This window comes from Oryzias latipes, chromosome 2 (assembly GCF_053564925.1).
Source record: "Oryzias latipes strain Hd-rR chromosome 2, Olatipes_Hd-rR_3.1".
NCBI lineage: Eukaryota > Metazoa > Chordata > Actinopteri > Beloniformes > Adrianichthyidae > Oryzias > Oryzias latipes.
Genome location: NC_136238.1, coordinates 4,500,244 through 4,527,141, shown reverse-complemented (window position 1 = coordinate 4,527,141; position 26,898 = coordinate 4,500,244).

Here is a 26,898-nt window from a genome sequence, read left to right as displayed (position 1 = left end):
TTAATCACAATAAGTTTTTTTTTTTTTAGATCTAATCCCTCTGATATGTTTCACAAAGACACACACAGGTCACACATTAAGAGATTATTGCTAAAATTGAAGCAGGAGTCCAGCTCTAAAAAATGATAAAAGAGTAAAAAAAATGGAATTATTTGATTTGTAATTTCTTATTAATATTTCCAGGCTTCCTTTGTTCTGTTCTGCAGCATGTTCATATTTGTATAATTTTGATAGAATATATTTCTACGGAGAGAAAAATATTACAAGTTATTTAGGGTTTAACTTGTGTTCCTGTTTTTATTCATATTTATGGTCAAAAAGTTCAGTTTAAAAGGTTTAAAAGTTTAGCTTTAGTGTGTTCAGTAAATATTTATCTTCTTCGGCCCAAAACCTTAAGCGTGTTTTTAATTTAGGCCCCCTGTGTGACTGAGTTTGACCCCCCTGTAATACGCGTCTAGAAAATTCATGCATTTTTTGTGTAAAATGGCTAAATAGAAGATAGGGAACACAAATTTTGTATGTGTGCGGGGGGGGGGGGGGGGGGGGGGGCGCTGGTGGGGTTACACGCCCAGGGATTAAGTTAGTGTAGAACCGCCACTGCACATGGTTACCTGTTACAGGGAAGGCAATTAGTGGGACACACCCTGCCTTCACCATGCGGCCTCTGCCCTTCCCTGTTGGAGTGAGTAGTCTGAGCTGGTGAGTCACGTTTTCTGCAGTCTCCCAATATTTTGGTTAGCTGTTAAAAAAACGGGTATTAGTTTCTTAAATATGTTTAAAAATGGATGCAGTTGACAACAAACTGCTCTAGAATAATTTACATTTACTTTTAACTATATTTTTATGTGTTTTTGGTGCCAGTTTTGATCGCGCTCTTTTTCCTTTGATCAGGGAGCTGCAGTTGTGATGTCCACTGATGCTATTTTCTTTTGCGCTGTTTTAAAGGTTGGTTTCCGCCATTTTGTCTTATTCTGTTTAACAATGTTTTATCTTAAATGCTGTATTTACCAAATGTGTTTTCTTTTTGTTTTATTATTGTATGGCATTGTGTCTGAGTATATTTTATTCTGAAAATTGTACATTTATTAAACTTTTTGGATGAATGTAAACAACCAGTTGGAGTGAGCGGTCTGAGCTGGGAGCTGCAGTTGTGATGTCCAATGATGCTATTTTCTTTTGCGCTGTTTTAAAGAATTAAAGACGCAGTGACCAGAGTTGATTCTCACCCTCCTCATTGTGCATCGGCGACCAAACCGAATCTGTTACATAAAACTAGTGCCGTGATCCGGATCCCTTGATCAGCCGCCGCCGATCGCCGAGGTTCTGCTGTGTGCTCGTGACACCCGAAGTTCAAGTTGGTTGACAAGTGGGTCTGTGGACTTCATTCGTGGTCGCCATTTTAGCAAGTCATTTTGAGTAGACATAAAGTTTGAGCTATATAACCTTTTGTGAATAGTATTAAGACAAAACATATTTGGTTTGTTATTTGTGAATTTTGTTTCTGTTCACCATATTACATTATACATTTTATATTTGGTTGTGTTCTTTTAAGTTATGGCAGAAGACAGCCAGGAAAAGTTTGTGGTTTTACCTGCTGTTGGGAGGGGAAGAGGTTTATTTAGTCTTGGGAAAACGTCTGTCAGGGACACTTCAGGGGCTATACCTAAAAATCTGTTTTGGACTAGATGATGTTCATGAGAAACACAAACCACTGTATTCTACACCCACTGATTCCAGTGAGAGTACCACTTATCAGTTTTGTGAACGTATTGGTGAATTAGGAAATCAAATAGGCGAGTCCATTGATGGCCGCCTTATGGCCAATCAGCCGTCTTTCAGCTCACAGTCCCCTCACACCAAGCCATCTAGAACTGAGATGCTTAATGCAACCACTGACCTCTCAAAAGTGAGTCTGATTGTTAAACCTGATGTCAAAGATCCTCCCATGTATTGTGGTGACGGGACGGACAAGTACTCCATTCAGGAGTGGATTGAAATTGTGGAAACATACATGTACAAAAAAAATCTCCCCCAGAGTGAACAAGCAGAGGAGGTTTTAAGCCATCTTCTTGGCAGAGCAAAGAGTATTGTTAAAGTGGGGTTGAAAAGTAGCTCCGCTAGCAGCACCCCAGTGACACCAGAGACAATATACATAATTTTGAGACGCTACTTCAGTGAGACTGCAGGTTCTTGTCTACCATTGGCTGATTTTTATGCCACTCGACCAACAGTAAAAGAAACACCAGTAGACTACTGGGTCAGGCTAAACACAGCTGCACATTCGACACGTACTCACTGTATGAGGGAGAAAAGGTGCTTGGGCTGCCTAGAAGTTGGGCACCAAAGAAAAGACTGTTCAAAGCCTCCCACAGCCCAGTTGAGCAATACTCAGTATCAGGGAAACTAATGTACTCACACCTTGGAGGGGATAGTGTGAGTGTTAATGATGAAGCCCTCAAACTCGATGATGATGCACAATCTATTTATTCTGAGTGTGTTCAGACCTCACCACCTAACACAACTGTACTGTTCCAAAACATTGCCAGGCTTGGCAAAGCTGACAGCTTATTCTACACAAATGCACAGGTGGAGGATGTGGTTTCCCTCGAAGCTTTGCTTGACACAGGCTCAATGTCATGTACTATGAGTAAAAGGCTGAACGACTGTTAAGCAGTGCTGGCTCAGTGCCCACATCCCATGACATCTGCCCTGATGTTGTGCTTGTTAGCTGTGGTGGAGTCAAAGTCAAGCCCAAATGTATTTACGAATTAAAGATGGAAGTGTACGGCTGTACCTTTCAGGTCCCGACCCTAGTCATCCCTGGACAGCGAGACCAGATCATCTTGGGGACGAGTGTCATTAAACAACTCCTTAAACACTTTAAACAGAGTCCACAGTTTTGGCAGGTCTTAAATAAGCCAGAGTCAACAGGATTGCCTGAGATAATGCAATTCCTTAACATGTTGTCTGGCATTAACAGGTGGAGAGGTGAAACCATCCCTGATGTTATGGGACAGCTAAGTTGACCCAATCTGTGACTTTACTACCCAAGCAGGAACATCTTGTGTGAGCAATTTGCCAGCCACCTCAGCCATTTCTGAAGGCAGTGCTGTTCTGGTTGAAACGTCGAGAGGATTGGGCCATAAAAATGATGTGATCGTTTGTAGGTCTGTGGCAACCATGATTGGTGAGAGATGGATCCCAGTCAGGGTGCTAAACATGTCCAGCAAAGCAGTCACCCTCCGGCGCAATACGAAGTTGGCAAAGGTGTCAGCCTGCATCGCTGTAGAGGATTTGGATGAGGCCCCCAACTTAAATGCAATTAAGGAGCAAAATCAGACCATGCATAATGAACCTGCAGACCATGCCCAAAGCCCTGCCCCAACAGATTACCAAGAGGCCTTAAACAAGCTTGGACTCGGGAGCTTGGATATCGATTCCTGTGAGGTGTCCCCCTACTAGAAAGGTCAGCTCTTGCAGCTTCTTCAAGAGTATTAAGATGTCTTCTCAAAGACCAAGCTTGACTGTGGGTCAGCTAAGGACATAGATCACAGGATTCACCTGTCTGACACCAGGCCCTTCAGGCTGCCATACCGCCGCGTTCCACCAGGGCAATACCATGAACTAAGGCAAGTGCTAAAGGAGATGGAAAAACTTGAGATAATCCATAAATCAAAAAGTGAGTGGGTGTCGCCACTGGTCCTTGTCTGGAAGAAGAATGGAGATCTCAGGATTTGCGTGGATTACCGCTGGTTGAATGCTCGCACAATAAAAGATGATCATCTTTTACCACACACTGTCTTGCAGCTTTGGGAGGAAACGCCAAATTTTGTGCAATGGACCTTACTTCCAGCTTCAAAACATTGCCATGGCTGAAGAGGACAAGAACCTAACGGCCTTTCCAACGCCTATGTGGCTTTATGAGTTCAACAGACTACCACAAGGAGTGTGCAATAGCCCAGCAAGTTTTATGCACCTCATTTGGCGACCAGAACTTCCTGACACTCCTCTGTTATCTGGATGATGTGCTGGTCTACGCATCTAATGAGGGAGAGGCCCTGAGAGGACTGGAAATGGTCTTTGGCAGATTAAGAGCCCATGGACTGAAGTTGGCCCCTAAAAAATGTCAGCTGCTAAGAAGGAGTGTTAAATTTCTCGGACATGTTGTGGACAGCAAGGGAGTTTCAACAGACCCCGACAAGGTCAAAGCCATAAGAGCGATGACTGTTATGGACCTCATGATGGAGGACGGAATAACACCTTCCCAAAAGAAAATCAAGTCATTCTTCGGCATGGTCATGTACTATCAGCAGTTCATTCAAGGCTGTTCCAGCATAGCCAGACCCCGTTTTGCACTCACAGCTGCCCCAGAGGGACGGAAAGGAAATGCACGTGGTGCTGCTGCTTTCAGAAAGTTACATGCCAATGACTGGAAACAAGAACACAGTGAAGTCAGCACTTCTGGAATCTGTCATTTTATTTATTTATTTAACCTTTATTTAACCAGGAAAGTCCCGTTGAGATTAAAAACCTCTTTTTCAAGGGAGTCCTGGCCAAGCGGCAGCAGCAACTTAAATACAGTTACACAATTACAAAGAGCAAAATAACAGGAAGTAACAAACCGATTATAAAAAACAAGTGCATGTTAAGGAGTCAGCTTCGAGATCTCTCAGTTTAACTTTAAAAGCATTCAAGGAAATCAACTCTGTCAACTTCCAGTCCTTCTGCAACATGTTCCATGCATAAGGTGCAGAGTGGAAAAAAGCCTTTTTGCCCAGTTCTGTGCGAGCAAATGGAACAGAGAGCAACACATGATCACATGAACGAAGAGAATAAGAATCAGCGCTCCTCTGTGACAGTAAGGAACAGATGTAGGTCGGCAGTAGTCCAAGCAGTGCCTTATAAATGAAAGTGTACCAATGAATCCTCCTCCGTATGGCCAGGGCAGGCCAACCCACTCGAGAATACAACTCACAGTGATGTGTCATTGTTTTACAGTTAGTGATGAACCTCAGAGAAGAATGATAAACCGTGTCAATCATTCGAAGACATTGAGCTTAAGCATTCATGTAAAACAGGTCTCCATAATCCAACACAGAGAGGAAAGTCGCAGCTACAAGTCGCTTCTTTACTTCAAACGAAAAACACAGCTTATTTCGAAAATAAAAACACAATTTTAGTCTCAGTTTCTTGACAAGATTCTCCACATGAGGTTTGAAAGTGAGGGAGTCATCAATCAATACACCGAGGTATTTATACTTATGAACCACCTCTATGTTGTTTCCTTCAAGAGTGGACACTGTGGGAATTGTATGAGGCATCTTCTTACAATTAGAAAACAACATAAGCTTGGTTTTATCAGAATTGAGAACTAATTTGAGTTTAAGTAAGGATTGCTGGACAGCACCAGAGGCTTTCTGCAGGGAATCAATGGCCTGATCAAGAGTTGATTTACAGCAATAAATAACTGTATCATCAGCATAAAAATGCATATTAGCATCAGATACATTTAGTCCCAAATTATTGATATAAATAATGAATAGGAGGGGGCCTAATATAGAACCCTGTGGAACCCCCCTGTGGACAGTAACACATTCAGAACATAGACCCTCATATTTAATGCACTGGGTTCTATTACTCAGATAATTAGAGAACCAATCAACTGCTTGCTCTGACAATCCTGACCGAAGAAGTCTTATCTTTAAAACACCATGATCGACAGTATCAAATGCTTTTTTTTTTTTTTTTTTTTTTTTTAACTTGTCCTGTCCAACAGCTAGGCAAACAGATGAGAGCTGAGGGCCTCTTGTGTTGGACATATTTTATTTTAACAAGAGGGGTTATTCATCTTCAGACAAACCAAAGGTATGTCTGAATAAACCCCTTTTGTAATTGAGGCCAAACTTTATTAATTTCAATCATGTTTGAAAATCTTTGGTGTTGGACCGGACGGAAAAGGAAAGAGGGGAAGAAGAGAGAGGGACGTTAGAGAGAGGGGGGGGTAGGAGGGTGATAATCGGAGGGGAAAGGGGGTAAGACCATGAAGCAGCATAGAGCAGACAGACTTACTGGTTGTTTATCGTTACGGTACGGTTCAAATGTAGTACAAAAAGGGCGGGGCCTGTTCACACACACTCAAATATTATCAACACACCTGCTAGCCGCAAAAATGTCCACATGTCAACATGCACACAAAACAGATAGTGTTCACGAACGCATACCTATGCCTTTAAACCAACTAGTGTGAAATCTTTCATTCATTCAATCATGCAAACTATTAGTGCAAAGGTGAGCCAACACCTGTGCTCAGGTGAGTGTTTATGTTCTTCTAAAATGGATGGTGGAATGTGAAAAGGAGGAGGAGGAGCGCCCAGCCACCCCCACACCCACACCCCCGCCGCAGCGGCAGCCGGAATTCCCCCAACGCCACACAGGAACAGGCAGGGAACAACCGCCCCCCGGGCGACCAAGACCGCCACCCAGGCCAGGGCCAGCAGGACCGCCGCGAGGCCCCCAGAGCCAGAGAGCAGGGAGGCGCAGAGGGAAAGAGAGCGCCGCCCCAGCCCAGCCAGGAAAGCAGCCCCCCGCCGCGCCGGAAGAGCCCAACGCAGGGCCCCACCGGAGAGGGACGCCCACAGCCCCAGACGAGCACCCCACCACCACCCAGGAGTTCCGGGCATCCCCCCGCCCCGACCCCAGGTACGAGCCAGGACCCCCCAAGGGAGACCCGCTCCGCACTCCAGGCAGCCACCCACCCGGCCCACGGTTGGTCCAGGTAGGAGCAAGGCAGGGGCTCGCCGCCCCCGCCCAGGAGGGGGGAACCCCGGGGAAAAAAGGGCGGCCCACAAGGGGTGTTATAAATATGGCCCGACCAGGCTCGGCCATGTTGGAAGTTTGGCGGGGCCCAGCGCCCAGGGGCAAGGACCAGGACCCACCCCCCAGGGACACGAACACCCCCGGCTCTGGTGTAATATGAACCCCCCCACCGCGCGGAGAGAGCACCGCCGGGCCCAGGGAGCCGGCACCCAAGGGACACGGCCGCCATCGCCAAGAGGCCCACACCCCCCACCAGGGAAGGGGTAGGGGACAGATGGACCCAGGTCCCACCTTCCTTGTAAAATGTGTGTGCGTGTATGGGTGCTTGAGAGGGTGTTTGTGTGCATGCGTGTGTGTGTTTATGTTTGAATGTATATATTGAAGGGGGAGGCGTGTGTGTACTAAGGGGGGTGCAGTTAAAATTGGTGATGTCCCCTCACCCTCCACACCAAGGGGCCCTAAATGTCTAAGGTGCGGTTAAAATTGGCGGGTAGGGTGCCAGGAGGACATCTGCTGCTTGCTTGCAGTGATGTCCAAGCACCCCCCCTACCAAGGACCCTACATGTCTAAGGTGCAAATAAAACCGAAAGAGGGGTGGCCCACTCCATACGGCAACCATAGGAGGGGGGCCACTCCCAAGTAGCCCCCCCCCAAGGCGCATCGCAGGCTAGACCCCCCACCCCCTCACCCTAATATGAGGTTATATAAGGAAGGGGGTAAGTTGGGGACAGCTGGTAAACTGTCCCCCGGTGGTCAAACAGCCGTCCCCCAGCCCACCCCCAGCAAAGGGGCCAGGGCCACCCAGCCCAGGGGCCCACCCCCGGAGGCGCCGACACCCCAGGCCCGGCACCACCCGCCCCACACAGAGAGAGAGGAGCCAGAAAGCGTCGCCCCCCCCCGGAGCAAGCCCAGGCCCCCACCCCCAGACGCCGGCCCTAGAAGAGCTCTGGTCAGGCCTCGACGGGATCGAGGAGGCCAACCGGCCGAGGCAACCACTGATTGCCTCAGCGGAGACCCCCACCCACTAGCCCCCCCGACCCGTACTAATAATGGGCCCCCCCTCCCCCCCAGAACGCCCCCCCACAGGACAGGGCCGACAAGCCCCCCACCCCACCCCACCCCAGACCCCGCAGCCGAAGCGGGTGACACCCAGAGCGACCGGGGGCCCCGAGAGGGTTGTCCCGTCCCGCCCCAGAACCAGGGAAGGGCCGATCCCAGCCCCAGGTGCAGATGGGCAGCCCATCCGGCGCCGCTGGGCCCCCCCCACCCGAGCAGGGCCCCCCGCCAACCCCCCCCAGCACAGGCAAAGGGACCACCCCCCCCAAGCCAAGCCAGACCACCACCCCACCCCCCCACCATGCACCCCCACACCCAAGCCCAGAGGACCACGCAGCGCCCCAGCCCGCCCCACCCAGGCACCGGACCCGACCCCCCGACCAACGGAGCCCCCCACCGCCCCCGCCAGGCACCGGAAGCCCCGACCCCCACCCCAAACCACGGCAGAAGGGCAAGGAGCAGCGACGACCAAGCCCCCCACCCCCTAAGTCATGGAGTCAACCACAGGAGACCAGAGAGACTGAATTCTTTCAAAGTTACTTGAGCTTTGGGCTGACATTTTTTCCAAGCTGATATGATCAAACAGCAGATTTCTGTGTTGACTTATGTTTATATTTTTCTTGTTTTTCCAATTTATTAAAATAGTTTTTTTGGCAATACAAAGAGTTATGAAAATGATAGATGCTAATCCTTCTTCTATATCGATGGCACTCATGTCACCAAGCACACAAAGTGACGGTGAGGCAGTGATTGAAACCTTAAGCCAGACTGATAAATCGGCACATACCTGCTGCCAGAGAGCCTGGACAGGAGTGCAGAACCACAGTGCGTGCATGTAGCTGTCGGGTAGATTATTATCACAGTGCTCGCAAATGTCTGAGTTACTGAGACCCATCTTGAACATCCTTTGTCCAGTGTAGTAAATTCTGTGAAGAGTTTTGAGATGGATTAGCTGCAGATTTGGACTTTTTGTCAGTTTAAAGGTGTTTAGACAGAGTTCTGACCAGAAGCTTTCATCTGTGCTGATGCTCAAATCTGCATCCCATTTTTTTGTTGGAAGGGCAATATTGTTATCTAAATTACATAAAAGTTTGTATATTTTGGAGAGAGTTCTATTCATTGAAAAATTAATCAGAGTGGTAACTACATCAGGTAGCTTTAAATCGTCGTCTTTAATTTTATACTTTTTAGTAATACCTGATTTAAGTTGCTGATATTCCAAGAAGTTATTTATTCCATGTTTGTCTTGAAGTTCCTGGGGAGTTATGAATCTTCTATCAATAATTACGTGCTCTAGTTGTTTTATGCCCCCTGCTTGCCAAGCTGGGAAGTGAATCATTTTTTTGTTAATAAGGATGTCCGGGTTGTTCCAGATGGGTGTCATTTTGCACGGTTGAATTGATGATTTTGATATTTTGAGAAATTCCCACCAGGCTGTTAAGGTGGCATTTATATTAATGCTTTTGAAACAATCCTGTTTTTTAACTGTTTGGCTAATAAATGGTAGCTGTGAAAGGTTGATCTTTCCACATAACGCCTGTTCCAAGTCTAACCATGAGTTGGTTTCTGGATTATTTTTTAACCATTTTAAGATATATTGTAATCTATTTGCAAGAAAGTATTTGTGGAAATTAGGTAGTTCTAATCCTCCACAGCTTTTTGCAGATTTTAAAGTTTTTAGACTAATTCTTGCAGGTTTGTTGTTCCATAGAAAGCTTGATATGGATGAGTCTAATGTTTTGAACCATTTTAATGGCGGTTGTGTGGGAATCATTGAGAAGAGATAATTAACTTTGGGTAAGATTTTCATTTTAACCGTGGCTACCTTGCCCATAAGGGACAGAGGCAGGTTGGTCCAGCGTGTTAGATCGTCCTGTATGCTTTTCAGTAATGGGGTGTGGTTTAGCTGCACCAGTTCTGATAGTTTGGGGGAAAAGTAGATACCCAGATATTTGATATTTCCTGTTTTAACTGGAATTGTGAGTCTTTGTTCCATATTCCTGTTGAGTGGTAATAAAACAGACTTATTCCAGTTAATGGAATAGTCTGATATGGAGGAGAATTCATTTATGATCATTGCTGTTTCATTTACAGATTGTAAATTCCTTAAAAACAGTAATATGTCATCCGCATAAAGACTAATTTTATGATGGCTGTGTTTGGTTTTTATTCCTATAATGCTCTCAATCTGTCTTATTGCTGCAGCTAAAGGCTCAATGAATATAGCAAAAAGAGAAGGAGAGAGTGGGCAGCCCTGTCTGGTTCCTCTTCCAAGAAAAAACCTGTTTGAAGTCTGTTTATTAGTTCTAACTGATGCATTGGGGTTGTGATATAATATTTTGATCCAATTGATGAATGCTTCTCCAAAACCAAACTTATGGAGGGCAGCAATAAGGAACTTCCAATTAACTCTGTCAAAGGCTTTTTCAGCATCCAGCGATAGTACCGTCATTTCCTGGTTTTCAATGGTATCAAATGCTTTTGACAGATCAATAAAAAGCGAAGCACAATATTGTTTCTTGTCAAGAGCAACAATAATATCATTCATCACTTTCATTGCAGCTGTAACAGTGCTATGTTTTTTTTCTAAAGCCTGAATGATATTTTGACAAGATTGAATTGGAAAATAAAAAGTATTTTAATTGCTCACTTACAAGAGATTCAAGAATTTTGCACAATACTGATAGATTAGATATAGGTCTGTAATTAGCTAAAATTGCTGGGTCACCTCCTTTTAATAAAGGGAGAACAAAAGCTGGTTCCAAATGGAGGGAATTTCTTTGGTTTCGACTGTGAGGTTATAAAGAATTGTCAGAGGTTCTGCGACAAAATCAGCTGCTAACTTCAAAAAGTAAGGGTCTATTAAGTCAGGTCCAGGAGATTTTTTATGATCTAAAGCAGGGGTCGGGAACCTATGGCTCGCGAGCCATATATGGCTCTTTTGATGGTCACATGTGGCTCGCAGACAAATCTTTAATTATACTTTTTTTTTTTTCATTAGACCAGTCCTTTTCGGGCGCGATGCGATGCCAGAGGCGCGCAGTAGTAGCGGTGCTTAGAGAGAAAAATCTGCGCCAGCAATATAAGTTTACAATTATCTATTATTTCACAGAGTTTGTACCAGCCGGAAACCTGTGAATTGCCGTGCCTAAAACTGCGCGCTCCTGTCTCTGAGAAAGAGCGCGCAGATGCGGGGACGGGATGTGTGAGGGAGAAAGCAGAGGGTGGGGCTGAGGTGTTGTGGGGACAGGCAGCAGGTGAATCGCGCAGGGATTGTAAATACGTGAAACCCGCTGCCCGTCACTCACTGCAGCGTGTGAGTGTGTGTTTGGCTCCGCGTCTGCATGTGAGCAGTCTGTCTCACATCTACAGAACATTCAGACCTAAGATCACGTTTAAAGTCTCAACGCCTGCATGAAGCAGAAACTCACCACGTATCAACCAGGCTAGACCATCAGCAGAACTACCACGAGAAATACTCATCATTTATTAGCAACAGCATAACAATGTTATTAAAAAGAATCCACACACTTATTGTACTTTAAAAATGTTGAAATTATATCAAATGCACACATTCACTTGTATATTTAGTTTTAAACATATTGTTGCGGTCTGAGTTGGACTGGGTGGCTGTTGGGCCGCGTTAAAAGTTCTGGAGTTCATTGATCGCATCAAGCAGAGATCTGATTGGCCCTCAGTTCTGTCGCTCAGCCTGTTGTTAGGTAGTTTGGACCAATGGGGTTCAGCCATGGGCCGTATAAGGGAAATGGGAGGGCTAGAGCGGGAGCAGGGGAATATAAAGTTGGGAGAATCGCTCTCGTCTCGGCGGGAGAGATTCAGGAGTTGCTGAATTAATTGTACGGCGTTTGTTGCGGTCTGCAGTAACCAGAATAAAGGACCTTAAGTCTCCGTGCCTCAGTGTGGGAAAGGGACGCTACATTATTGTATGGCTCTTTCCAAATTACATTTCAAAATATGGGGCGTTTATGGCTCTCTTGGCCAAAAAGGTTCCCGACCCCTGATCTAGAGCTTTCAGGGATTTGTGCACTTCCTGAATGGTGAAAGGTACAAAATTAAAAGGGGGTCCGGTGTACTCTGGGGGATCAGTGCAGGGTTTTCACAAAGTCTGCTCCTTCAGAGTCAAACATCCTTGTTCATCCTGACTTCAATCGCCCATTCATCCTTTCAACGGATGCCTCAACTGATGGTCTGTGTGGGGTGCTGTCACAAGTTCAAGAAGGTGAGACAAAAGCACGGCCAGTGGCTTTTGCCAGTAAAGCCCTCACCCGTGCTCAAAGCAAATACCCAGCCCACCGTTTGGAGTTTTTGGCACTCAAGTGGTCAGTTTGCGATAAATTTAGCCACTGGCTGAGAGGGAATCCATTTACAGTATGGACAGATACTAACCCACTAACATATATCCTCACCAAACCTAAACTTGACGCCTGTGAGCAAAGATGGGTAGCAAAGTTGTCACCTTACAGCTTCAACATCCAGTACATACAAGGCAGTAAGAACGTAGTCACTGACGCCTTGAGCCGGCAGCCTATCATCAAAGGCTGTGTCTCTCACAGGCTGACAGTGGAGCCCTATAAAGCCCTGTTGGAGGACTCTCAGCAAGTACAAGAGGACACAGTTCAGGAGCTTTTTATGGCCAGTGCCAACCATCAAGTGGTCGAGGACTTTCAGTCTTCCCAACATTCAGAGAACATGTCAATGAGTGAAGATGATGTATCTGCTGTCCTGTCAGGGCATGTAGAATGGGAACATGGTCCTGAGCAAAGAGTACTCACCTGGCTCGTTCAAGACCTGGAGCAACTTGTGCCAAGTGGTCAACTTCCCTTACCTGTGTTTTCCCTCAAAGACCTTCAGGAGGCGCAGCAAAATGACACCACAATAGCTGCTGTTGTCACGTTTGTCATGCGAGGTAGACGTCCGTCACGGAGAGAAAAGTGCAGTTTATCTCCTAGAGCCCTGAAAGTCCTGAAACAGTGGGACAAACTCCAAATACTCGATAGCATCCTGTACAGAGTATGTAAGGACTTGACTACTGGCAGAAAATGACATCAGTATGTAACACCTGTGTCTCTAGTTGGTCAAGTGCTTCAGGGTGTGCATGACAAAGCAGGACATCAAGGCCAAAGTCAGACATTACACTTAGCTAGGCAGCGATTCTTTTGGCTCAGCATGGAAATAGGTGTACGCGAGTATGTAAAATGCTGCAAGCGTTGTGTGGTGAGCAAGACTCCTGAGCCTGAGGGGCAAGCTCCGCTTGAAAGCATTAAGACCACAAGTCCTTTAGAACTGGTGTGTCTCGACTTTTGGTCCGCAGATGATCCAAAGGGTCAGTGTGTAGACATCTTAGTGGTAACCGATCATTTTACCAAAATGGCGCACGCCTTTCAGTGTTCCAACCAGTCAGCAAAGCAGGTGGCCCACCAGTTGTGGGACAGATACTTTTGTGTCTATGGCTTCCCACAAAGAATCCATTCAGACCAGGGTGCGAACTTTGAGAGTGAGTTGATTCAGGAGTTGTTGCAGGTAGCAGGAGTCAAGAAATCAAGGACCACACCATATCATCCCATGGGTAATGGCCCAACCGAAGGTTTAATAGAACATTGGGCAGTATGAGCAGAGCCTTACCACCCCTAGACTAAAGCAAGTGGCCTCAGATGTTGCAAACATTGACGTTTGCCTACAACTGCACTGTCCATGTGTCAACTGGTTACGCACCCTTCTACCTCATGTTAGGTCGGATTCCCAGGCTCCCAGTGGACGTCATGTTTTACCATGTGGAAAGAAATGATGAGATCACTGACTATAACAGCTACGTTGAAAGAATCAGGGAGAACCTTAAAGAGGATCTTGCCGTGGCCCAGGCAAACACCAAAACCAGTCAGCAACGTCTGGCCCGTCTATACAACATGAGAACAAAAGGACATTGATGAGGGAGACCATGTTCTCTTGGCAAACAAGTGTGTGCATGGCAAAAGGAAGCTTGCCGATAATTGGGGCTCCACCATTTACACCGTTGTGTCCAGAGACTCCAAGTGTCACATTTACTGGATCAGGAACACCGCCACTGGACAGGAGAAAGTGGTCCACCGTAACTTGCTCCTATTGGTGAACTTCCTGCCAATTGAGTTGGATCAAGAGCAAGGGTCGGTGTCTTCATTCAGTACCACTCCAGATCTGAGTGATGTACACAGTGCTGATCAGGATTTTTCAGTTGTGAACTCAGAATGTGATGAGTTGGACCGAACAGCTGACTGGGTGGCAAATACTGTGCCCTTGGATTCTGCCGATCATCATGAAGTTGAGAGTTGTGGCATGGACTGTCAATCAGATAGGATTAGTGCTGAGAGTCTTATGGAAAGCAATAAAAACTGCTCTAAAAGGCCCAGGTTCAGGTCTCCCACATGGATAGTTGGAAACCAATGGAGAAGCAGTTGCTACAAGACAGGATGATAGGCTCCAAAATGATAAAGTAAATCGTATCAGAACCAGGGCTGCCAGAATTGTCAAACCAGTTAGACTAATACAAAACATGACACAGAAAAAAGATACACAAGCACGTGAATTGTTTTCTGGATTTGTAAGAAGTTTTTTTTTGTAAGGTAAATGAAAAGGTCTGAGTCACTGTAGATGCTGCATATTGTAAATTTGATTACGTTTTTTGGGATATGCAACGGTTTTGAGAAATTCAGAGGGGAGTATGTAGCAAAATTTTTTTTTTTAAATGAACATTCTCAAAACTTCAGTGATTATTTAATTTTGAAATTATTTTAATTGGAGTTAACACAGTATGTAAATAAATATTTTGTTAATCTTCCAATTATTTTATAAGAAAATTTGTTCCACACGGTTACCTGTTGCGCAGGGAAGGCAATTAGTGAGACACACCCTGCCTTCCCCATGCGGCCACTGCCCCTCCCTTACCAGTTGGAGTGAGCAGAGTGAGCTGAAGCCGTTGAAGTGGAGGCATCCATAGAAACCTCTGTAACATTAGACTGCTTCACTATTGTGGATCAAGTGGAAATAACATTATTTATTACGTCCTCCAAATCCTCAACTTGTCTGTTAGACCAAATTCCCTTGTTCTGTCCAATAGCTGAGCAAACAGATTAGAGCTGAAGGCTTTTTGTGTTGGACAGGTTTTATTATCACAAAAAGAGGTTATATAGCTTCGAGAAACTAGAGTGTAGATTTGTATGAACCCCTTTTTGTCGTATTATTTTTTATTTATTTGTCACATTTAGTGTGTGTGGGGAGGGAGAAGGAAAGAATGTGAGGGGGGGGGGGGGGGGGGTGGAAGAGAGTAAAAGGAAGAAAGGTGAAAAGGTGGGGGATACAAGCACTGATTTGAATAAGTTATTATATTAAGCTGTAACAATTATACCAGATCTGCTGGAAAGACAAATGTTAAATCAAAGGTGAAAATCTGACACTAAGATGAGCGAAAAATATCTGTCCATCAATACACTGTAGGTAAGGAGGAGGGATGAAGCAGACAGGGAGCAGTGGGGCAGTGTGCACGTGCACGTGGGGGTGGAGCTACATGCATGCTGCCGACTTGAACCGTGTGTTCATAAGGGGAACCAGATCCTACCCAGCCAGACCAGCCAGACCAGGAGAGGGGAGGAGAGCCCCCCAGGCCAGGAGCGCCCCCTGCATCCGGACCCAGGCAGCCCGGGAGGGGGGGAGGAGGGGACCGCCCACCCCACCAGCCAGGCACAGAGAGGGCACCCCTACAGGGGCCCCCCCAGTGCCCAGAGGCATAAGCGAACCCAGTGTCCAGCCCCCAGGCCACAGGACAGGAGCGCTTAGCCGTTCCAGGCGGCAGCCATGGGGGCCACCGGGCGCCAGACACCGAGACAAGGGCCAAGGACGAAGCCAGGGCCCCCGGAGCCCTATGTGCCTGTGTGCAGTATTTGTTTGGGTGAGAGCGGGGAGGAGCAGGCGGATGGGCATAACCGGGGGAGAAGGCTCCCCCGAGCGACCGGCCCCCCAACCGGGCGCGGTAGGTGCCCCCCCTCCCGGCCAGGCAGCCAAAAAGCGGCAACCCAGTCGCAGTTGGAGGCCAGGGCCTCGTAGCGGAGAGAGACAGCCAGCAAGGAAGGGTCCCGGAGCCAGAACGGAGGGGCAGGGGGTCCAGCCCCACCATCCATACCCTGGCCTCCTTAAGGACTAGCACACACCCCCCCCCCAAAAAAAAAAACACCCCAAAATAAATTAAATAATAATAATAATAGAATAAATAATAATAATAATAATAAGATAAACCCACCCAAGTGAACACCTTAACCCCTGCTGTGAATGCGGCGTCGACCCCCGGGGGGCCAGGCCACGCGCCAACTACCGGCCACGGGCGAAACACCGGCCATGGGCAGACGACCCCAGGCCCCAGAACCCCAAGCCCCCCCCCCCAGCCCCCGCCACGGCGACCAGCCACCCAGCACGGCACCCAGCCGCACTGCCTACTCCGCGCCCAGAAGGCAACCGCCCAGGAACCCCTGCCCACTACACTTTTTAAAGAAACGTTTCCCCTAATTAATGATCCTATATTAACAATGATAAATACTTCTCTGGAAACGGGTTACGTGCCACAGTCTTTTAAATGTGCAGTTGTTAAACCTCTTCTGAAAAAGCCCAGTTTGGATCCTAGCATATTCGCCCTCTATATACAGATATCAAACCTGCCCTTTATTTCTAAAATCCTAGAAAGAGTTGTAGTTAAGCAGCTTTACTGCCACCTACAGGACAACAGCCACTTTGGAGACTCTCAGTCGGGGTTTAGACCCCACCACAGTACGGAAACTGCACTAGTTAGAGTCTCTAATGACTTGTTATTGGCCTCAGAAAAGGGACTACTTTCTATTCTGCTCCTGTTAGACATCAGTGTATGGTGTCAAATTAGCGTCTAAAGTATTGCGCATCAAAACAGTAAAACCGCGCATCAAAACCCCAATTCTGCAAATCAAAATGCATAAATTGAGAACCAAAACCCACAATTTGCAACCAAAAGCTATAACCCAAAGCACAATCCTATTTCTCAGCTGCCGATTTGTTTTCTCGCCTTTCTGAAATCCTGTTTTTGAGTTGCAGTTTTATTTTGAAATTATCTTTTTGAGTTGCGCTTTTATTTTTTGAGTTGTGCTTTTATTTTTTGCGGTTTTGATTCTAAAACCTGTCGACACGTAAAAACAGTGTCATGTCAGTCAAGGGGAGGGGAGGCGGGACATCCCTGATATCCAGAAGCTCATTGGCTGCCGAATAACATCGAGTCATACGTCAACAGACCAGTTTAGAATGTGCCGGTAAGTTTTTCATGTTTTTCATATCTTTTACTATATTAAACGATCAAACTTGTACTTTATTTAACCAGAGGACGGCAGCACAGTCAGATGAGGAGCTCCACCAGTAGCTGCTAGTGAAAAAAGATGTTAGAAAGTTAGATGTTGCATGACAAACTATCACCAGTGTTCTCCCGTGTTAGGATGCTAGCTAGCTCAATGCTAGCGGGGTTTCCAGCTCTTTTCATGACTTTTATGGATTAAACAAAGTCGATATTTTACCACAGTGTCAGGATCGGTCATGTCAACCTGGGAATAATTGCCTGTGGATTGTCACTAGGGTTAATCAAATAGTTTTTTAAGAAGTACATTCATTCATGTAAAATTTATAAGGTTTCTCAATATTTCCTTCGGGATTACAGATGGATTGAACAACAAAGCAACATATTGCTGCAAGAAAGTGAAACCTTTCCTTTATAGTTTGGGATCAAGTTAATCCCTATTTAAAAAAATAAACAAAAGTAAAATTATGATTCAGAAACACAATTTTTATTTGAGGTACCAGAGCAAATTTCCCACGGGTGGGATCAATAAAGTTTTTCTGATTCTGAACTGTATTCCCAAACCATTTTATTCTCAACCTTAAAGATTGCAGGTTCACACAGGAAGTTAACTCTCACAATATGCAGCTACTGAGTATCATTTAAGGTGTGTGTGTCTGTGTATATATATATATATATATATATATATATATATATATATATATATATATATATATATATATATATATACACACACACACACACACACACACACACACACACACACATTTTTCTTTGTGTGCAGGATGCTGTGGATATTGGATGACAGACTAACTTAAACCAGGCAGAGCAGGAAACTGTTGGAGTAGTTGTTCCCTCTGTGGCTTGTCCTCTCTCCTCTCAGACCTGTTCAACCCTTGTGGGACATCGGAAAACCTTGGCCAAGGCATTAAGATTTATGTACTGATCTATGCATGTCATCACAGCAGGATGTAACAAAAACTAACAATGTGAACAGATCTCATCTGCCTTACAAAATACTGCCCTCCTTAAGAAAATAAATGGCTAATAATCACCACTGGTATTTTGTAAAGCTTCATTTTTTAATGTTTGACCATTAAATGTGTTTTGTACAAAAGACTGATGGTTTTGCAAAGATCTTTGAACACAGAGTCAAGTGCATTAGATTCTGTGAAATTCTGAACCACAATTCAGAGAAATTGAAATAACTGTTTTGAAAACTCCTCAAAAGACTTGAGGTGGAAAAGTCACTGTTTTCGTGCAGGCACTGAGAAATGGGAAGCAGACAGTGTGCCTGGGCATGTTGTCAATGCAATCATGGTCAAAATGGACAACTATGTTAAATGCTTCTCTTTCAGTTAACAGGAGATGTCTGTGAACCAGCCAGACTGCCTTTGCATCACACTGGGACGTCTTTGGGGCCTGCATCTGGAAAGAAACTAAAACAGCAAAGTTGATTAACCAAAAAAAGGAGAGAAAAAATTAAGATTAAAATTGTTTTCGTTACCTTAAAGAAGTTGTAGACATCCACGTCGTAGCTGCCTCAGTATTCCTGCCTTTTTTGTTATAGCATGCATAACAACGGCCCTTATAGAAAACAACAGACATAGAGCAATAGTCAATTTTAAAACCAGCACCTAAATAAAAATATACTAATAATTCTATTGATTATTAATACTGGAATAATTTTAAGGGGAATAAAGCACGTTTTTGCTGGTCTGCTACAATTTACTCTGCTCTGATTCACTCATACCAGAATTCTGCTAGTCTCCATAGTGCAGACGCATACATTTTGTAAATATGGCACAGCAATATTGTTGCTCTGTTCAATAATTCCCTCTGTCTGTAACCCTGAAAAATATTGAGAAACCTAATAGGTTATAACATCTTTGATTAACCCTAGTGACAATTCACGGGTAATTATTCCCAGGTTGACATGACCGATCCTAACACTGTGGTAAAATATCGACTTTGTTTAATCCATAGAAGTCATGAAAAGAGCTGGAAACCCCGCTAGCATTGAGCTAGCTAGCATGCTAACACGGGAGAACACTGGTGATAGTTTGTCATGCAACATCTAACTTTCTAACATCTTTTTTCACTAGCAGCTACTGGTGGAGCTCCTCATCTGACTGTGCTGGTGTCCTCTGGTTAAATAAAGTACAAGTTTGATCGTTTAATATAGTAAAAGATATGAAAAACGTGAAAAACTTACCGGCACATTCTAAACTGGTCTGTTGACGTAAGACTCGGTGTTATTTGGCAGCCAATGAGCTTCTGGATATCAGGGATGTCCCGCCTCCCCTCCCCTTGACTGACATGTCGCTGTTTTTACGTGTCGACAGGTTTTAGAATCAAAACCGCAAAAAATAAAAGCACAACTCAAAAAATAAAAGCGCAACTCAAAAAGATAATTTCAAAATAAAACTGCAACTCAAAAACAGGATTTCAGAAAGGCGAGAAAACAAATCGGCAGCTGAGAAATAGGATTGTGCTTTGGGTTATAGCTTTTGGTTGCAAATTGTGGGTTTTGGTTCTCAATTTATGCATTTTGATTTGCAGAATTGGGGTTTTGATGTGCGGTTTTACTGTTTTGATGCGCAATACTTTAGACGCTAATTTGACACCATATCAGTGCAGCCTTTGACACTATCGACCACAGTTTTTTACTCCATAGACTAGAGCAGGACATAGGGATCAGAGGATCGGCTCTCCAGTGGTTTGAATCCAATCTGTCCGATAGGTATCAGTTTGTTAATGTGAATGGAAACTCCTCTCAGTGCATTCAAGTAACTATGGAGTCCCATAGGGCTCAGTTTTAGGACCCATCCTGTTTATCAGGATACACAGCATTAATTTTCATTGTAATGCCGACGATACGCAGTTGTATTTATCCATGAAGCCTGACCAGAATGACCAGATAGAGAAACTGAACGCCTGCATCAGTGACATCAAGACCTGGATGACAATTAATTACCTCCTCTTGAACCCAGAAAAAACTGAGGTCATTATACTTGGTCCTAAAAACCTCAGAGATGCTCTGTCTGCTCAGATAGTCTCCCTGGATGGCATAAGTATAGCCCCCAATTCCATAGTTAGAAACCTTGGGGTTTGATTTGACCAGGATTTATCATTTAAGGCTCACATATCTCAGGCATGTAGAACTGCCTTTTTTCACCTGTGGAATATTGCTAAGATCAGAAATATACTTTCTAAGAGTGATGCTGAAAAACTCATCCATGCATTTGTTACGTCTAGACTGGATTACTGTAACTCCTTGTTAGCAGCGTGTCCTAAGAGTTCCTTAAGAAGTCTCCAGCTTGTTCAGAACGCAGCAGCTAGATTGTTAGCAGGAACTAGCAGAAGAGATCACATCACTCCTGTGTTAGTTTCACTTCACTGGATCCCAGTTGATTCTGGAATCAAGTTCAAAATTCTCCTGTTAACCTACAAGGCCTTGCATGGACTGGCCCCTTCCTATATTAAGGACCTCATAATCCCTTACAATCCAATCAGAACACTTCACTCACTAAATGCAGGACTGCTTGTGGTTCCTAGAATTAGTAAAAGTACGGTTGGAGGTAGAGCGTTTAGCCACCAAGCCCCTGTTTTATGGAATAAACTCCCAGCTCATGGAAGAGAGGCCGACTCAGTTTCTACATTCAAAGTTAGACTGAAAACATTCCTCTTTGGACAGGATTATTGTCAGACTAGTTAGTATTCAGAGATTATTTAACTTAATGTTAATGTGTTAAATTAAAATTAATAACAATAACTATTTGTTTTAAAGGCTGCTAGAAGTTGAAGCTGGGGTAACTATGGTGCTCTGGGGTTCTGTCCTCTTTTCTCTTCTACTTCTACCCTTCCTCTCCTCTATTCTTGATCATTATTCATCATTTAGTTCTCAATGCCTCTGTTTGGTGCAGTGATTCATTTATTGTCCCTCTTTCCCTCTACCCTCCTGGGGAGTGGGAGTGCTTCCAGACTCCAGTTGTTTCATCCGTGCTCCTGTTCCTGACCGAGTACCTCGTCTCTGCTCCTGCTTCTACACTCCTGTCTCAGGCGCGACTCGCGCCCCTGACTGTCCCCCCAACCACGGCTGGATGAAGCTCGTCTGCTGGACTTTTTATATGTAGTTGTGGCGTTAGATAAGTAAATTCTTCTCTAAGACTTCTGGTATATCGTCTGTTCGTTCTGGGGGGAGGATCCCTCCTTCATGTGGACACCCCTGAGGTTTCTTCGTTTTTTCCGGAATCCGTTTTTTTAGGAGTTTTTCCTTACTGGGAAGGGGGGTCTAAGGGCAGGGATGTCAGTTTAGCTTAGTCAGTTTGTCACTTGATTGTAGTTTGTTCCTACTGAACTTTATGTATTCATGATCCTATTGATTTCATGTTTCACTTTTTCAATTACCGATACAAAGCCAATCGAGACAACTGTTGTTGTGATTTTGGTTAATACAAATACAAATGAATTGAATTGAACATTTCCAGAGACTCCTAAGTCTGTCTAATAGAATCTGGTGATCTACTCTATCAAAAGCGGTACTAAGATCCAGTAGCACCATAATTGAAAGTTTCTGTGAGTCATAGTTTATTCTAAGATCATAAACGATCTTTAAAAGAGCCGTCTCTGTACTATGGTTTGTCCTAAACCCAGACTGATATTTCTCTAAAATTTTATTGGTTTTTAAAAGTTTTAAAAACTTTTCTATAATTTTACTTAAAAATGGTAAGTTGGATAAGGGTCTGTAGTTATCCAGAGTTTTCGGGTCTAATTGACTCTTGTTCAGAAGGGGCCTCACCACCGCCGTCTTACAGGCAGAGGGGAAGGCCCCCCTCTGAAGAGAAGAACCCCATCTGAAGAGAGCAGTTTACTATATTTAAAAGCTCTGACTCAAAGAATCCATAAAATGTTTTAAAAAGTGAAGTGGGAATGGGATCTAAAAGGCAGGTTGTAGTTATTACTTGGGATACAACTTGGCCAAGCATCAGTAACTGTCCAGCCGAGAAAACAAGGCAGCAACGAGACTGACACACTCACCAATGCGGCGGAGCAGAACAGATGCAGAACGTGCGGGGCAATGAACGAGGATCGCCAAGTGAATAAAATGAGCCATAGACTCTGCATAAGAGAGACCAATCATAGGGAAAATGTCCATGGAGCAGAGACGGGTCCAAGAGAGACTGATTCACATTCTGACTAGCCAGCAGCTACAACAACGGAGAAAATAAACAGAGAGCCGCCATAATAATAAAGCCAGCATCGAATTAAAGATAGTCAAGATTCACATTCAGCTCCAAAAGAACAAAACAGCAACAGAGAAAATGCTAAAAGCCACAAAAAATTCAGCCAGCATGAGAAACCTGTCCAGACGAGGACCGCCAGCCTTCACACCACAGAAAAGACCCCACAACCCCTGAAACAATAACCGGAGAACTACACAGCAGAAAATGAATCAGAAGTGCATCATGAAGTGGACCATGAGTCTAAAAACTACAATTCCCAGGGTCCTTAGGGGCGTGACGTCACCATCACCATCAGGAAGCAAGTAGCCTTAGAAAAAAGATAACACGGGAAAAGAACCGCATGCCGCTCACCGTAGATATTCTGCTGACCACGGCAGACGAAAAGACCCGGACTGCTCCTGATCAGGGGCCACGGACAACCCGGACATCGCGGAAAGCACACCCCCTGCAAATGCACGCGACCGCGGCGACATTAACGCGCTGGGCGCCGTTAGCCGCCCGCTGATCACCGCAAAAGGAGAGTAGACGCGGTGAAACGAAAACCCCACATCAGAAAAATGGGGATCATCCATCCGAAGGACGGGGGGAATACAGCAAGACGCCGAAAAAGAAGGAGACCCGCGGGCACGAAGACCGGCAAAGAATGAGCGCTGAAGGTAAGAGAGAATGAACAATTGTACAACTGACTTAAATAGGACGCTGAGCAGGTAAGTTAATTGACTGACTCGCCCTAGGGGAGTAACCTGTAATTCTGCAGAGTGTCTGCCCGAAAATGCGACGAGTCGCTATTTCATAATATCCGCAGACTTCTGAACATTGTACAGCAAGCTCAAGATAAAAAAATGAAGGGCTTACTTGTTTCTTTGGACTCTCTGAAAGCATTCGACAGAGTTGAATGGTCATATCTCTTTCAGACCATGGATATGTTTAAATTGGGCGCCAACTTTCTCGACTGGGTGAAGCTGTTGTATTCTTCACCTAAAGCAGCTGTTATTACCAATTCTCACTGTTCTAACTACTTCTCCTTAGAACGTGGAACACGGCAGGGATGTCCCCTGAGCCCCCTCTTGTTTGCGCTGGCTATCGAACCTTTTGCAGAGCTAGGGCTGTGACGATAACCGCATCACCGCATCACCGCACTTTTTTTACGCACTTATTTTTTTTTTACTTTTTGCATAGTTGCGTGTTTGGAACTATAATAAACACATTAAACGCATTCATCTTTGCTGATAATTTCCTTTTTCTGCTAGTCCTGTGTTCAGACTTTCCTTCTTTCTTTCAGACTGTTGCCTCCTTTTCTCCCACCGCGCGCGTGCTCTCACTGTCTGCCCCTGCGCTCTCACTGTCTGCCTCTGCACTGCACGTGACACGCGACTCCCTTTACAGTTACACAAACAGGCACGCGCTTTCAGAAGCACACATCCTTATTCTACAACAGACGTTTCCGTCTTGCAAGGAAATACGACAAATTTACTGCGTTCTAATAATTAATTTCCATTGTATTCATTTCCATTACTGCGTGCGTTCTTAAGTGCGCGACACGGCCGCCCGCCGGAGGATTTTGTGTTGGGGGGGGGGGGGGGGGTATTACTATTGTCCTTCACTCCATAACACCAAACATGAACGCGCGCTGTTAGATTTCCATGAATATCACTACATGTTTTGTTTTGGAACTATTTTTTGCAGCGTAACATTACGTGTCTGTATAAACAAAGGCAGAGCCTCCTGCCCCGAGTTCTTCATGGGTGTCAGGCTTCACGGCTACCAGAAAGGTAACGAGGTGTCTGCAGTCTGCTTATTACTGGGCAATACATAATATTTTGAGAAGATGTCTGTTCCAGAGAGCACAGGTGAAACTCGTGTGCAGCTCCAGAGCGGTCCGTTCCAGAAGAATCAACACGCACCCCCAACACACGTGTGCACACCTTCCTACTACTCCTACACAAGACGCTCCGCGCTCACACACACAGTCAATCTACAACAGCTATAGTTAGTTCACCAGTTAGATAGGTAGTAGTTAGTTGTTACTGTTATTTGTTAATAAACAATAGTACGTTGTAATTGTATTTATTTCCGATGCGGCCGCCGGGTGATTTTGTGTTTTTAGAGGGGGGGGGGGCTGCGCCCCCTGGTGGTTCATCACCGTGGTGATGAAAAATTCAACACCGTCACAGCCCTATGCAGAGCTCATCAGAACTTCTTTGAGTATAAAGGAATTCTTCATTGATGGTACAGAACATAAAATCTCATTATATGCAGATGATGTCTTACTGTATCTAGTCGAAACAGACATCACCATCCCACACTTACTCAACCTCTTGAAACAATTTGGCCATATCTCAGGTTTTAAAGTAAACTTATCGAAGTCAGAAGCTATGCCTATTGGCACAATGACTGGATCTGCTCCCCCAATGGGGTTTCCCTTCCAATGGTCCCCGAAAATAATAACATATCTCGGAATACAAGTGAGCCCCTCTCTTAATAAATTGCTCAAATTGAATCTAAAACCAAAAATTAAACGTATTAGGGAGGACTTAGAACGGTGGAAAAGCCTACCCGTTTCCTGGCTTGGAAGAATAAGTGTGCTGAAAATGAATATCCTCCCTAGACTCATGTATCCATTACAGATGCTGCCAAACTCAATTCCAAATAGCTGTTTCTCGGATTTGGATAAAATATTTACACATTATCTTTGGCAGGGGAAGAAAGTAAGAATGAAACTAAGCAAATTACAGAGAAGTAAAGATCAAGCGGGTCTAGCTGTCCCAAATATCCGTTTCTACTACTGGGCTGCGCAAATGCGATATATACATGAATGGGTGAACCCAACTGTCTCAAATTCATGGATTGATGTGGAATCTAGCAATTGTGGAATTGTAACATTAAAGTATTGTCCCTTTATATGTTACAATAAGGTTAAATTAAAAAAATACAAAACAACTTTATTGTCTCCAACACTTTGAATACATGGTACAAAATGTTACTTTTCTTTAAACTAAAAAAACACTTTTCTGTATTAGCCCCCACATTTAGGAACCCAGATTTCATCCCATCATGTCAAGACATTGGCTTCAAACTCTGGCATGAAAAGGGCTTAGACCAGCTTGCCAAACTCTATGGTGGGAATGCATTGGAATCCTTCGAAGCCTTAAAGAATAAATAGTCTCTGCCCCAGTCCCACTTCTTTCGGTACTTGCAGATCAGTCATTACATACCCAAACCAAAACATCCCCCCAAACTAACATTTTTAGAACGCATTCTTACACAACCCCAAACTACAAGATTTATTTCCCACATTTACAGAAACTATTCTTCGAACATTACACATTCTACAGATTACCTCAAAAGACAGTGGCAGACTGACTTAGGAGAAGAAATAAGTGACAATGAGTGGACCCATCTGATAGAGAACACGCTAAAACTCCTAACTTCAAACTCACATAGAGAAAAACAATTTAAAATATTACACAGACTCATCTAATCTGATGTTTGCAGGTCATGGGTTTTTTGACTGATGTGTGAATTGGTTGGAGACAACAAACATGCGTGGCACTTGGATATTATAGTGAATGATTTGAGAGTCTAATGGTGATACGAACTGGTATGTGATGCTGTATGGCAGAGAATGACGAGTCAGGGGTGTGGGTGTCCTGGTTCAACCGTCAGCTGGGATTAGTATTGAAAGAATGGAGGGTGAAATCGATGTTCATGCTGAGAAGACGGGAACCACTATTGGTTTTGATGAAAACCGTCTGATTTGAAGAGGTATGGTCTATTGTAAAAATTTGTAAAATTATCAACGTATGGAATGCTTATGGAATGACAATATGTTTTTAACCAAATGTGAAGCTGACGGACGCATGAGAACTATGAAGGTAAAAAGGTTCCAAAAAGAACGCACTTGTAGATTTGATGTGAGAACTTGTAATATAGAATGTGAAAACTTGTGCATAAAAAATCTGCATCTGTGTGTAAAAATCTTCTGCTGTGAACTGACAAATTTCCATTTGCATGTGTTCATTTAGAGTTACAACTTCAAATCTGTGATTCCAACTGCTCAAATGTGCTTCTGCGTGTGCTCAAATCTGCTGGCGCAAATCACAAGTGTGCTACAACTGCGCTCTGAATTCTGACACATTCCTTGCAAGAAACTTGTGTCAAAACTGATCTGTGTCTGATAATGGAACAAGGGGGGGAGGGAGGGTTAGAGGGGGCGGAGTCCCAACGCTCCCACCTGTTGTTTTTACGGCCACATATTTGAATGATGTTGCTGTCCGTGGCGGTGGAATGGGGTTCAGCAGGAAATTCTCCAAACCACGGAAGGGTTTGAGACAGGGAGCGGTTGGTGTTGATGGAAAGCTGCAGTTGTTGGATGTACTTAGACTGGGAATCTGATACTGAGAGAATATTCTCTATCAGAACAGA